Source organism: Gymnoscopelus braueri (genome assembly GCF_963280865.1).
Source record: "Gymnoscopelus braueri genome assembly, chromosome: 13".
Classification (NCBI taxonomy): Eukaryota; Metazoa; Chordata; class Actinopteri; order Myctophiformes; family Myctophidae; genus Gymnoscopelus; species Gymnoscopelus braueri.
In genome coordinates, this window is record NC_137615.1 from 45,529,567 (window position 1) to 45,540,722 (window position 11,156).

Sequence of the window (11,156 nt, forward strand, 5' to 3'; positions counted from 1 at the left end):
GTCCCCAAGCTTTGTTACCACGGGCCGGCTGACAGTGTGTGTGTCTGTGTCTGTGTGTGTGTGTGTGTGTGTGTGTGTGTGTGTGTGTGTGCGTGCGCGCAGCGCTACTACAGGCTGGGGCAGTGGGGCTGCTGCTCCTCCTGCTGCAAACATGACACGGTTATGTTTGCAGCAGGATACCAAGGATACGACAGTGATGTCTCTTACTTTTTGCTGTTACGCAACCAGGAAGTAACACAGACTCGACGCTGTTTAAGCAGTGACATGTGACATAACATCACTGACGAATCCTTGGTATTTATATCTTCATGGGTATTTTTTACACACAAACCCAGCGCGGCGCACAAACAAACTAACTTTAATAACCAGACCAGTAGAGAAGAGATTGCGAGTCACGAGCAATCCGACAAGATGGCTTTCACAAATTGACGGTACAAGCACTATACTTCATACTTCACCTTTATTGAAAGGAAAGGAAAGAATGTACACGTGAAGTGCACGTTGTGTGCCGGGGGGAAGCGTTTGTCCACGTCTGTCCAAAGCAACTCCAATTTAAGGCCTTTGCAGACAGGGTGCGATTAGTCAATCAGTTTTTATCGCATGCGAAAAGACGCACAAATCGAACTGGGTTCGCTTGGAGAAAAAAAACACATCGCCGCATCGCATCGCCGCACGGTAAATTCGGAGCCAGTGTGCATGAGGTCATTGAGAACCATGTGTTCATCTAAAAAATGATATTGTCAGTTTTTTCCGTGCGAAAAATCGCACCCTGTCTGCAAAGGCCTTTAGAGTGTGTGTGTGTGTGTGTGTGTGTGTGTGTGTGTGTGTGTGTGTGTGTGTGTGTGTGTGTGTGTGTGTGTGTGTGTGTGACAACTGACCAGTTGTCTTAAGTTCTGAGCTAGTTTGTGTCTTTAATTCACACTAGTGTTAAAAGCACTTTGTTGTTTAACTGTTTACTTCTGCTCAAAGAAAATACTTGAAATAGGCTACAGTAGGCCTATTGTCTACCAGTACCATACCAGTTGTCTTGTCTGAAGTTGTAACTAAGACAGTTTTTCTTTAATTTACACTAAAAGCACTGTAGTGTAGTCCAGTGTTTTTCTTTATAGTTGACAAATGTATGTGAACATGTTGCTCTGTAAAGCTTTAAACCAAATTAAGGAAGCATTTTGACTAGCACAACTGTCACTAAATGGAAAATAGGTTACTTTAAAAAAAAAAAATTCAACAACTGGACTTTCAAAAAGTTTGAAAACCACTGGTGTAGGCAATTACACCTGTTTTACTGTTGTTATCTACCAGTTGCTGTGCGTTGAGGTGCAATAAATATTATATTGAAGTGCAATACATATATTGAAGTTTATTTCTCCCTCATGGCAAAGGTTATTATGTGTAAGTAGTAAGTACCTGTCTATGCTGTTCTACTCTATGCACCTGGATTGTGAAACCTGCTCCCAAAAACAATCCAAATTCTTTGAGATATTACAACTTTTTCACGCAAATAGTTACTTTTCCTAGTAACTAGTCACTTTTTTTTATAGAGTAATTCAGTTACTAACTCAGTTACTTTTTTGGAGAAGTAACTAGTAACTATAACTAATTACTTTTTTAAAGTAACGCGCCCAACACTGACCCCAACCCCCTCTTGTGTGTTGGCTAGTGCTGCGCGTCCTAGCGAAACGTGACATAATTGGTTTAATTTGCAACCAGTATGACGCTTGCAACCAGTGTGACGTCGTCTGTTAAGTCTCAACTTAACCCCTCTGCTGCGTGGTGCTCGCTTCTCCTCTGCTCTAACTGCTCCGTGGCCACCTCGTCTCCATAGGGCCGTCTGCAACACCCGTCCACCACTGCTGCACTCCGGGTTCTGCCCCCACACGGACAGACAGGTCCTCTGCCAGGCGGACAAGGCACCCCTGCCTGTTGCCAAGCAAACATTCGGGCCACTGGTTCCTTTTCCCCATGCTGCACCCGTCCGCCCAGTACACGGACTCCCGTCCATGGCAGCTGTTCAGTTCATGCCTCCATCCTCTGCCCTCCCCTCTCTGCACTGCTTCTTTGCTCTGGTCCAAGCGGCAAGGAAGAGCTGTTGAAATTGAAGCTTACATGGAAGTACGTGCAGTTATCATGAATGGCCCAGCAGATGGCGCTATTTCCCCTCCTGCTGGCTGCAGAAGCACTAACTAACAATGGATTCAAGTGGTTTTGGCCAGACTTTACACTTGATTTTATAACCATAGTAAACATTTTAATAAATACTTTATGTTTTCAATTGCTATAGTTTAAAAAAAAAAAATCAAATATCATGATATGCGTTTAGTAAATTATGGTCCCATTAATTTTAAAATTGATGATAAAGCAGGGTACGTTGCGATGGGAACGATGTACAAAAACGAATTTCACCCACTTCTTTACCTTGTAAACCTGTGATGTGACAATAAACCTGATTCTGGGTATGATTTTGGGGGCTTGTGATTGGGTTCTACTGATTGAAGACCCACCCCTCGCTCCCCTTCATACCAATAGCAAACCGGTTGCAGTCAACCATTTTTCGCTAAAATAAATGAGTCTGTCTACTTTCGTGTAACGCTGTAGTATATTAAGTAGGGTGTTAATTTACGAAAAAACACAACAAGTTACAATATAGAAATAAGAGGTTTCTGCTTGACAACGACAATATGTATTTTTACAGTTTATGGATGAGCTTTAGATCGTCTACTTTTGTGCAACACATTTGTTTTCCACCCGACAGCGACGATATATACAGTACAGTATGAGTTCGAGTCAGCCTGCAGCTGTGTGTGGTCAGGTTCCTGTGAGGTTAACATGGTAACCAATGACTAATCTCACACCCACACACACACACACACACACACACACACACACACACACACACACACACACACACACACACACACACACACACACACACAACTCACATGTGCACGCGCACACGCACACACGCGCACGCACGCACGCACGCACGCACGTACGCATGTACGCACACACACATGCACACACACACACACACACACACACGCACACACATGCACACAGGCAGGTACGCATGCAGACACAGCAAAATAGATTGTGGAAACCTTGTATGTCCAAAACTGTTTCTTTTTTTCATTATTACAATTATTTTAATTAAAATAGTGCACAGCAGATCTACAAGCTCACAACACATCGCACCGCGACATGTTGTGAGCTTGTAGATCAGCTATTTTCACGTTGTGGCAACACTCTTGTATGATGGCATTAATTTAAAAAAAAAAGCAAAAACACAAAAAGTTGAAATATGGACATACATGATTTCTGCCTGACAGTCAGCAACATCGTCTCTGTCGGGTGGAAACCTCAAAACCCTCAAAACTGTTACTTTTCAGGATTAAAATTCAGCAAGTAGCAGATCTACAAGCTCGAAACGCACCACAAGCTTGTACATCTGCTACTTTTGATGCTTTTGTGTGACGCTGTACTATTATCAAGTAGGGTGTTCATTTACAAAAATAAATGAAAAGGTAATATGGAGATAAGAGGTTTCTGCCCGACAGCAACGCGATGCAACAGCATTTGGGAGCAGGAATCACGTACATTTGCAGGTCAACACTGTCACATAAATGATGATGATTTGCTGAACTAGGTGGTTCTCAAAGTGGGGTCCAGGGACCATCAGGTGTCCTTCAGGAGTTTCCAGGCGGTCCCCAGCTAAATGATTGATAGTTAGGAACCAAATGGTCCCTTGCAGTTCTGTAACTCTGATAGTGTACAATTGGTTCCATTTGTACACTCTCAAGAGTTATGGGGGTCCATAGTCTAAGTGATACCAAATTGGGGGTCCGTTTGGTCCCCTATATAATGTGTGACCCCCCCCCCCCCCCCCCATGCACCGGTGTTACCAGTGTGTTTAGAACATCTCCACGTTGCCTAGCAACTGGCCCTCAGGAAAGCCTCAGGAAAGACCACTACAGACCACTTTGCCTGTAATGTGATATGTTGCAATTGTGTGTGTGTGTGTGTGTGCGTGCGTGCGTGCGTGCGTGCGTGCGTGCGTGCGTGCGTGCGTGCGTGCGTGCTTGTGTGCGTGCGTGCGTGCGCTCTTACTCGTGTGCGTGAATGGTGTGAATGCTGGTGAGTGTGTTCATAATAGTAACAGGTTGTAATAAAGTGAGTGTGTGTGTTACTGTGCGAGCGGTTGGTTGTGCGATGAAGTCCATGCCAGTTGGGTGGATGTGGTAAATTCACGCCAACCTTATAAGGGAAATGAAACATTACAACAAATGCAGGAAACACACTTAGAGTTCCAGTTTTGTAGAAAAACAGAGTGGGGGACATTTGTTTTACCACTTAAATATGCCTTCATAGGCCAAATTGTGAAAATAGTCAACCTACAAGCCCATAACGCGTTGCATCACTTACACTTTCTTTTTTAATTAATACATTTTAATTTTGTCCAATCTGTATGGTATGTTAATACAATATAACTATTGGGTGGTTGTATTTAGTCTCCCTGCTCTTCTTTTAGATCGTGTAGGTCATGCCTCACCTAGACACAGGATATGACCCCAATTTTGACCTGATGGTCAAGATTACATTTATCCCCTCAGCATGCAGGCAGGCTCTATTATCTTAATGATAAAACTTTCAGCACTTGCGCAGAAAACCTTGTTCAAATCCTGGGTAGACGAGGAAAGTGCTCCAGTCACTGTGAATAGGCACACTTTCAACTATAGAGTTCATCTACCTTGGAAGTCTTGTCAATATAGACAAAGTAACGCTAAGGGACATCCAGAGCCTTCGGAATGCTGGCGATCACAACGAGCGCTATGAAAAAGATCAATGCCTTCCACAATCGATGCCTCTGGAAAATGTTGCCACATTTTCACGCCCGAGAAGATGTCAAACGAAGAGCTACACAGGGTGACCAAGTGTAACTGTGTTGGGTTGGAGATCAAACGGCGCAGAGTTTGATGGCTGGGGCATGTGTTCCGAATGGCCCAGGATCGTAGCCCAAAAGTTACATTAAGATGGGCTCCTGCAAGGACAAGGAAACGAAAATTCGGCCCAAAACAACGTTGCAAAATGCGTTGTGAGCTTGTAGATCTGCTAATCGCATTAACCATTATGTGGAATATGGTGGTAGGAGGTACAGTAACTAACACCGAGCTGTGATGAATGGCAATGAATTTGACGTTAACCTTATAAGATTTCCCATTGCCATGCTATATCAATAAACAAAACATCTTTGTTTCATCAAAACAATGTATTCAATTTATTGTGTGTGTATAAAAACTAAATCAGAATTCAAAGGGAACACATTTTTTTATTCTACTTTCATTTAGTGAAGTGATACAGGTACACAAAGGACAATATCTTTATCAGATAAGAATATTTTAGAATATATACTGTAAAATAAATAAATCCAGATCACAAAATATACCTTTCTGGGCAACGTGTTGTATATTTTGAAACATACTTTCTTTTGGAAAAACGTTCTTGTGAAATAAAGTGTGAAAATGTGTGAAGTTTTCAGCATCGTGTCACGCTTATAGATGTGGAGCTGGAGTGAAATGAAAACTGTGAAGCCAACAACCAGCTGCTTCTCTACTGGTTCACTGCAGGTTTATTACACCTCTGTAGGACTCTGTGAGTGCGGTGCGGGCGTGCATGCGAGCGTGTGTGTGTGTGTGTGTGTGTGTGTGTGTGTGTGTGTGTGTGTGTGTGTGTGTGTGTGTGTGTGTGTGTGTGTGTGTGTGCGTGCACCTGCAGTGGCCTTGGGTCAGTGGTGGTTGCTCAGACACTGTGAGGTCCATTATTAATATCCCCGAAGGCTGACCTTTGTGACACAGGAGTGCGTCCATTCTCTGCCCCAGGGGTCCAATCCACTGCACACACACGCACATACAGGACACATTATTACTGCCCAGCACTGTTCTGTCCTTCTGTTAGTAACATAAGGGCAGTGTTTCTCAACCTTTCTATAATTTCAAGGAGCCTCAGTTTGCTATGCATTAGGCCAATGACCCACATTTGATAAATGTGTGTGAGAGTGTGCGTGTGTGTGTGCGTGCGACGTGCGTGCATGCGTATGTGCGTTCCCCTTTTTCTTCTTTTCTAGTGGGCTATGTTGTTTTTTCAGTTGCTGTTTGCAGTCATGGCTGCCAGTTCCCACCTAATGTTGTGTGGGAGTTCCGACTGCTCCATGCCATACTGACTAATTGCTAATTTGCATATTGTCTTCAGACTAGGTCTTATGTCTAAGATGTACGCATAAGCATTTGTTTTGTAGCCTCCAAAGAGGATGATACGATCTCCCGCCATGCAACAACACATCCAAGACGACTGAGACGTGCCTTTCCCCTTGGGCTCAACCTTCACCCAGGAAAAGGACGCTGAATTGAATTTTCACAGATCATTGAAGGTCTGGTTCTGGTTGACGCCACCAAATATGTACAGCTCTCCATTATAGGCAAAGGATGAATGACCCGTGCGTCCTTCTGGGAGAAGCTGTGCAGAAGGCGTGCTCAGCCAGCAGTTGTTCTCTGTGTCAAACACTCTGATGTTGTTGTAGGCGTCCCCTTGCCCATCCCAGGCCCCAAGTACAAACATCTTTGTCCGGATGATGGTGGCCGCTGGAACAGTCCCAGTAATATTTGGCTTGAACATCTGTGGGTGTCGACATCAAACGCATAAAGCATGTTATAGTGCTCCGCTGTATGATAGTTTGAGACGTGTGCACGCGTCTCACTTTGTGCACCCCCATGCCCCAAATTCAGGCACTAATGCTATATAGGCCTACCCCAGGTGTGCCAAATTAGGCTCAGATTGGGCCCCACCCACCACTAAGTGAAGTGATTAGTTGTGCTGAATCCCACTCCACCCACTCTCAGCTAAAGAGTGAGTGGATTTTGTACAATATTTATTTAATGTTTTATTATTAAATGAACAAATCAATTATCGATTGTGTTTATAATGAATTAAATCACTTTGTTCAATTAACTGCTGCAACCCTATTTTCATCATGCCATGGATTTAGGTTTACACTGATATTCTGTTAGATGTTATCTCTGTGTGTTCATCACTTATCGTCTCTGTCGGGTGGAAACCTCATATATCCAGAACTGTTACTTTTCAGGATTCAAATTCAAAAACAGAAAAATAGCAGATCTACAAGCTGAAAACGCGTGGCTTTGCACCACGCTTCGAGCTTGCGGATCTGCTACTTTTGATACTTGTGTGTGATGCCGTGGTATGATCAAGCAGGGCATTCATTTACGAAAAAACACAAAAAGGTCAGATTATGGAGATAGGAGGTCTCCGCCCGACAGCGACTATATGAGACATTGGAGGCTGTAAATAACTTGGAGACAAATCGACTCTTTACTTTATAGACACTTACTTACTTTTTGACACCCACACAATTCTTGCATTTTTTTCTTTTTTCTTTTTACCAAAGAAATACCTAGCTATAGGAATGAGCTGGCCCAGTAACGCCCTCCACCAAGCGGAGCCTGAGGGATACTAGCGTGGGCGCCGGGCGTCTACCACTGGCCGCCTTGATTCATATGCGCACAAAAGGCTAGATGGGATCCAAGTCAACAACATAAACCCCACCGTCTCTATTCTGGGCATTTCATAATAATAGGCGAATGTTCGGTGGAAATAGGTGTACTGTAGCTACATTCTGAGAAAATATAGCCTAGGGAGACCGCTTTCTACCAATCCTTGTTAGGTCTATCATTAGCGTAGCTCCATAACAATAAAAACAAGAAAGAATGACATAGATGTCATGGTGAACGAGCGTTGGCAGTGGCAGGATGTTTTTGGGATGCAGGTTTGTGAGGGCAGGCTGGTATGGCAGATGGTGGATTGTTGGTATGTGTGATGTGTGTAATTTGTGGTATGTATTGTTGATTGATTGTTGTGGTTGTTATCGGTTGTCAGAACATTTTTGGGAATGTATGCAAATGTGAGCAAATGAGGGTAGTTAGTTGAGTGAGTAGGAAATGGAAACAAGCTAAATGTGTGGAAAAGTGCAATTTGATCGAGGCATCTGCCGTCCATGTGTGTGGATGTAGGTGGTAGTATGGCTGGTTGGAAGTTGTGGTGTTGTAAGAGTTGCTTGAGTGGATGGTTTGGCTCTTGTCTTTGGCAGAAATTGAGATCTCCCATGAGAATGTGGGCTTTGGTGTGGTCTTGGATGAAGTCGGCAAAGGTATGTAAGAAATGTGTGTGAGTTTGTGTAGATCTATAGATGTTTGTGACAATTAAGTCATTAGATGAAATGGAGGTAATTTGGAAAGTGTCATGTGTGGTGTGTTTTAACAAGGCAAAGTCTGGTGGAAAGTATGTTGCGATGCCTTTTCCACGGCCTGCGTTATTGAAGTGTTGTTGTTTATGTTGTAGTGTGTAAGGGAGAGTTGATTGTGGAGTTGTTGGGAGCCAGGTTTCTTGTAACAAAATGAGCTGTGCAGACATGAGCTCATAATGGGATTTTATGTCTTGTATGTGGGCTGGGAGTGAGCGTACATTCAAGGACATTATTTGAATCATGGAAGGTGTGTTATGTTGTTGTTGGGTGATGTCAATGAGTTCGAGCCTGTTATGTTCTGTATGAGCAGAGGGCCATGGTTTAAATAGGTCTTTATTTTGTGGAAGTGATTCTAGTATGAATAGTTGGGAGATGCACTGTATGCGTGAGAGCATAACGTATGGCATTGAATGCTCAAGCCAACAGTTAAAGTCAAGGATCAGTGGGTTTGGGTTTGTAACAGTGTGGCCTTGGATCTTGTGGGCAGTTGTTGCCCATGCAAGTCTAAGTGGGAAGTTGATTGCAGTGGCAGTTGACGTGCTGTTTTTGTGGAGGCTGAAGTCAAATGCAACTAATGCAATGGCAGTGGCATTCATTGTAGGATATTGCGTTTCAAAGTTCAGTGTTTGTCTTCTGTGTTTGCCGGAATCTGGGTCATTAAATTGTACCATTATGTATTGCACTTCTTTGAGGGAATTGTATTGAAAGTCAATGACTTGTCCTGTAGTGCTGGGATAAGGAGCAAGATGTTCAATGTGCTGCAACACCCTTTCATGTGATGTTGCATCTTGCCATGCCTATTATGTGGCTATACACTAATCACTGCAAGACAATTAAGTAGTTTCGAAATAGTTCACACGTCTATGTGCCTATTTTGTGTTTGTATTGTACCACATTAATGAGTTGTACATGCATAATGTGTTAATGCATTGCTCATGTGTGACTTTGATGTATCCATACATGCAGATGTTCAAATGCAGGAGGAGGTGGGCGTCGCTGGACAAAAATAGCACTCTGATGTGGTCAATCAATTTGTGTGCTGTGTGGCCATGTTGTGCTGTGTGTGACTGTGTGTGTTGTTGTTTTATGCCTTATAAAACATTCTGTTGTGTGTGTGTTGTTGTTTTATGCCTTGTAAAACATTGTGTGATGTGCAATTTCATTTAATTAAAAATGCATATAAAACCTCCTACTCGGTTCCTCTATACTTGTAAATCCATTAACAATTGCACAAAATGAGATTAAAAGAAAGACAACAAATTGGCATTAGACATATACTGCAAACCCTCCTGTTTTAGCTGTAAATACATTATTCATTAAGAGGCTGCATTGTGTGTTCATAGCCATAACTATTATAAATTCCCTTCTCTTTTGTCTTGAGTTTCATGTTACGTTTGTTTTGTTCAGGCACCCTTTTGGGCAGCTAAGTTTTCCACTTCAGTCAGGCTTTTAGGTGGCCCTCCGAGTGTTGGGGTCCTCAGTGTTTACATTGAACTCGCGTAGAGACGGTCCGCAGCGTCTCACTTTCTTTTATTTGTATGAGTGCGTTCATGAAGAGTAAGTTACTACGGTATTGCACAACTTGTATTAATGTTTAATGCTGCTATGTGTAGAGAATGTTGTGTAGGATACATGACGTTTTTGAGGCCATATGTGCATATATGTGAGCATTTCTGTGCTGCTGAGTTGGTTAGCTCATATGCTAATTTAAGCTAGCCTGGCAACTAGTTGTGGCCAATGGCCATTCTATTAATTGTAAAGTTAAGTCATTATCCTGTGAATTGTTTGACATCTTAACTAAATGTTAATTCACATACAGGCTGACATCAGTCGTTCTTATGCGTGTATATCACCAGAATGTATCGCCCATTAAATACATACAACATTTACATTTCATAAGAAGAAGCAGGCGTCAAACCAACTGTTTAGCATAGCATGTTATTACACTGAAAGGATGTGTACAACTGGATAGTATTCCTTTTCTTAACATGAATATTTTTTGTCAGTTCCTTATTGTCAGTCCGTTTAACACAATGTTACAATATACGTTTACACAATATATTCATGTATAGATCTTGGATTGACTAGTGTCATTTGGTGAGTCTGTGATCGATTGCTTTGGTCCTCAAGCCAGAACACTGTACATAACAGTTAGCATAGATGGATGGTATGATGAATAGCATGAATAATGGTTACTCTATGGGATAAACTCTTTCATTGTATTCGTATGTGTTGCTTATATATTTATGTATGTTGTCGTATGATTGACGTTGTTTTCTTTTCGAGTGTTTCTGTGTATTATGCAGTTCAATAACCTTCAACTACTACGCAACTTCAAATGTGGAGCCCCAAAGCTAAGCTAATGTGTGTACTGGTATTTCAAGGCCTGGCAGAGAATAACGCTTCGTTTGTGGTAGTTTAGATTTGCGTTGTGAGCTACACATCTGCTATTTGCAAAAAAAATTGTACTTTGGGTACTGTAAGCACATTTTAATACTAATAGTTTTACTGAAGCACATTATTAATTCGGGGTCCTTTCTCATAATGCAGTACTTCTACATTGCAGTATTGATACTTTTACTAAAGTAAAACATTCGATCACTTCCACCATGCCATTTCATTTCTATTAGAATCACGTCAGTTTGCAATGCAATTCATAGCTAAAGGTGTATAAACCTGTGTAATATAGTGACGTTATAGAATACTGCTTACTAGTATAGCGTACTGCTAACTGGGAAAGCAGCCAGTCCAGCAGGGGGCATTCACACACTCTCTATGTTGTCTTGACAACTACGTGGACTCCAGTACCCCGGATGCGATGTTACAAGCAGTTGACCTGAATGTC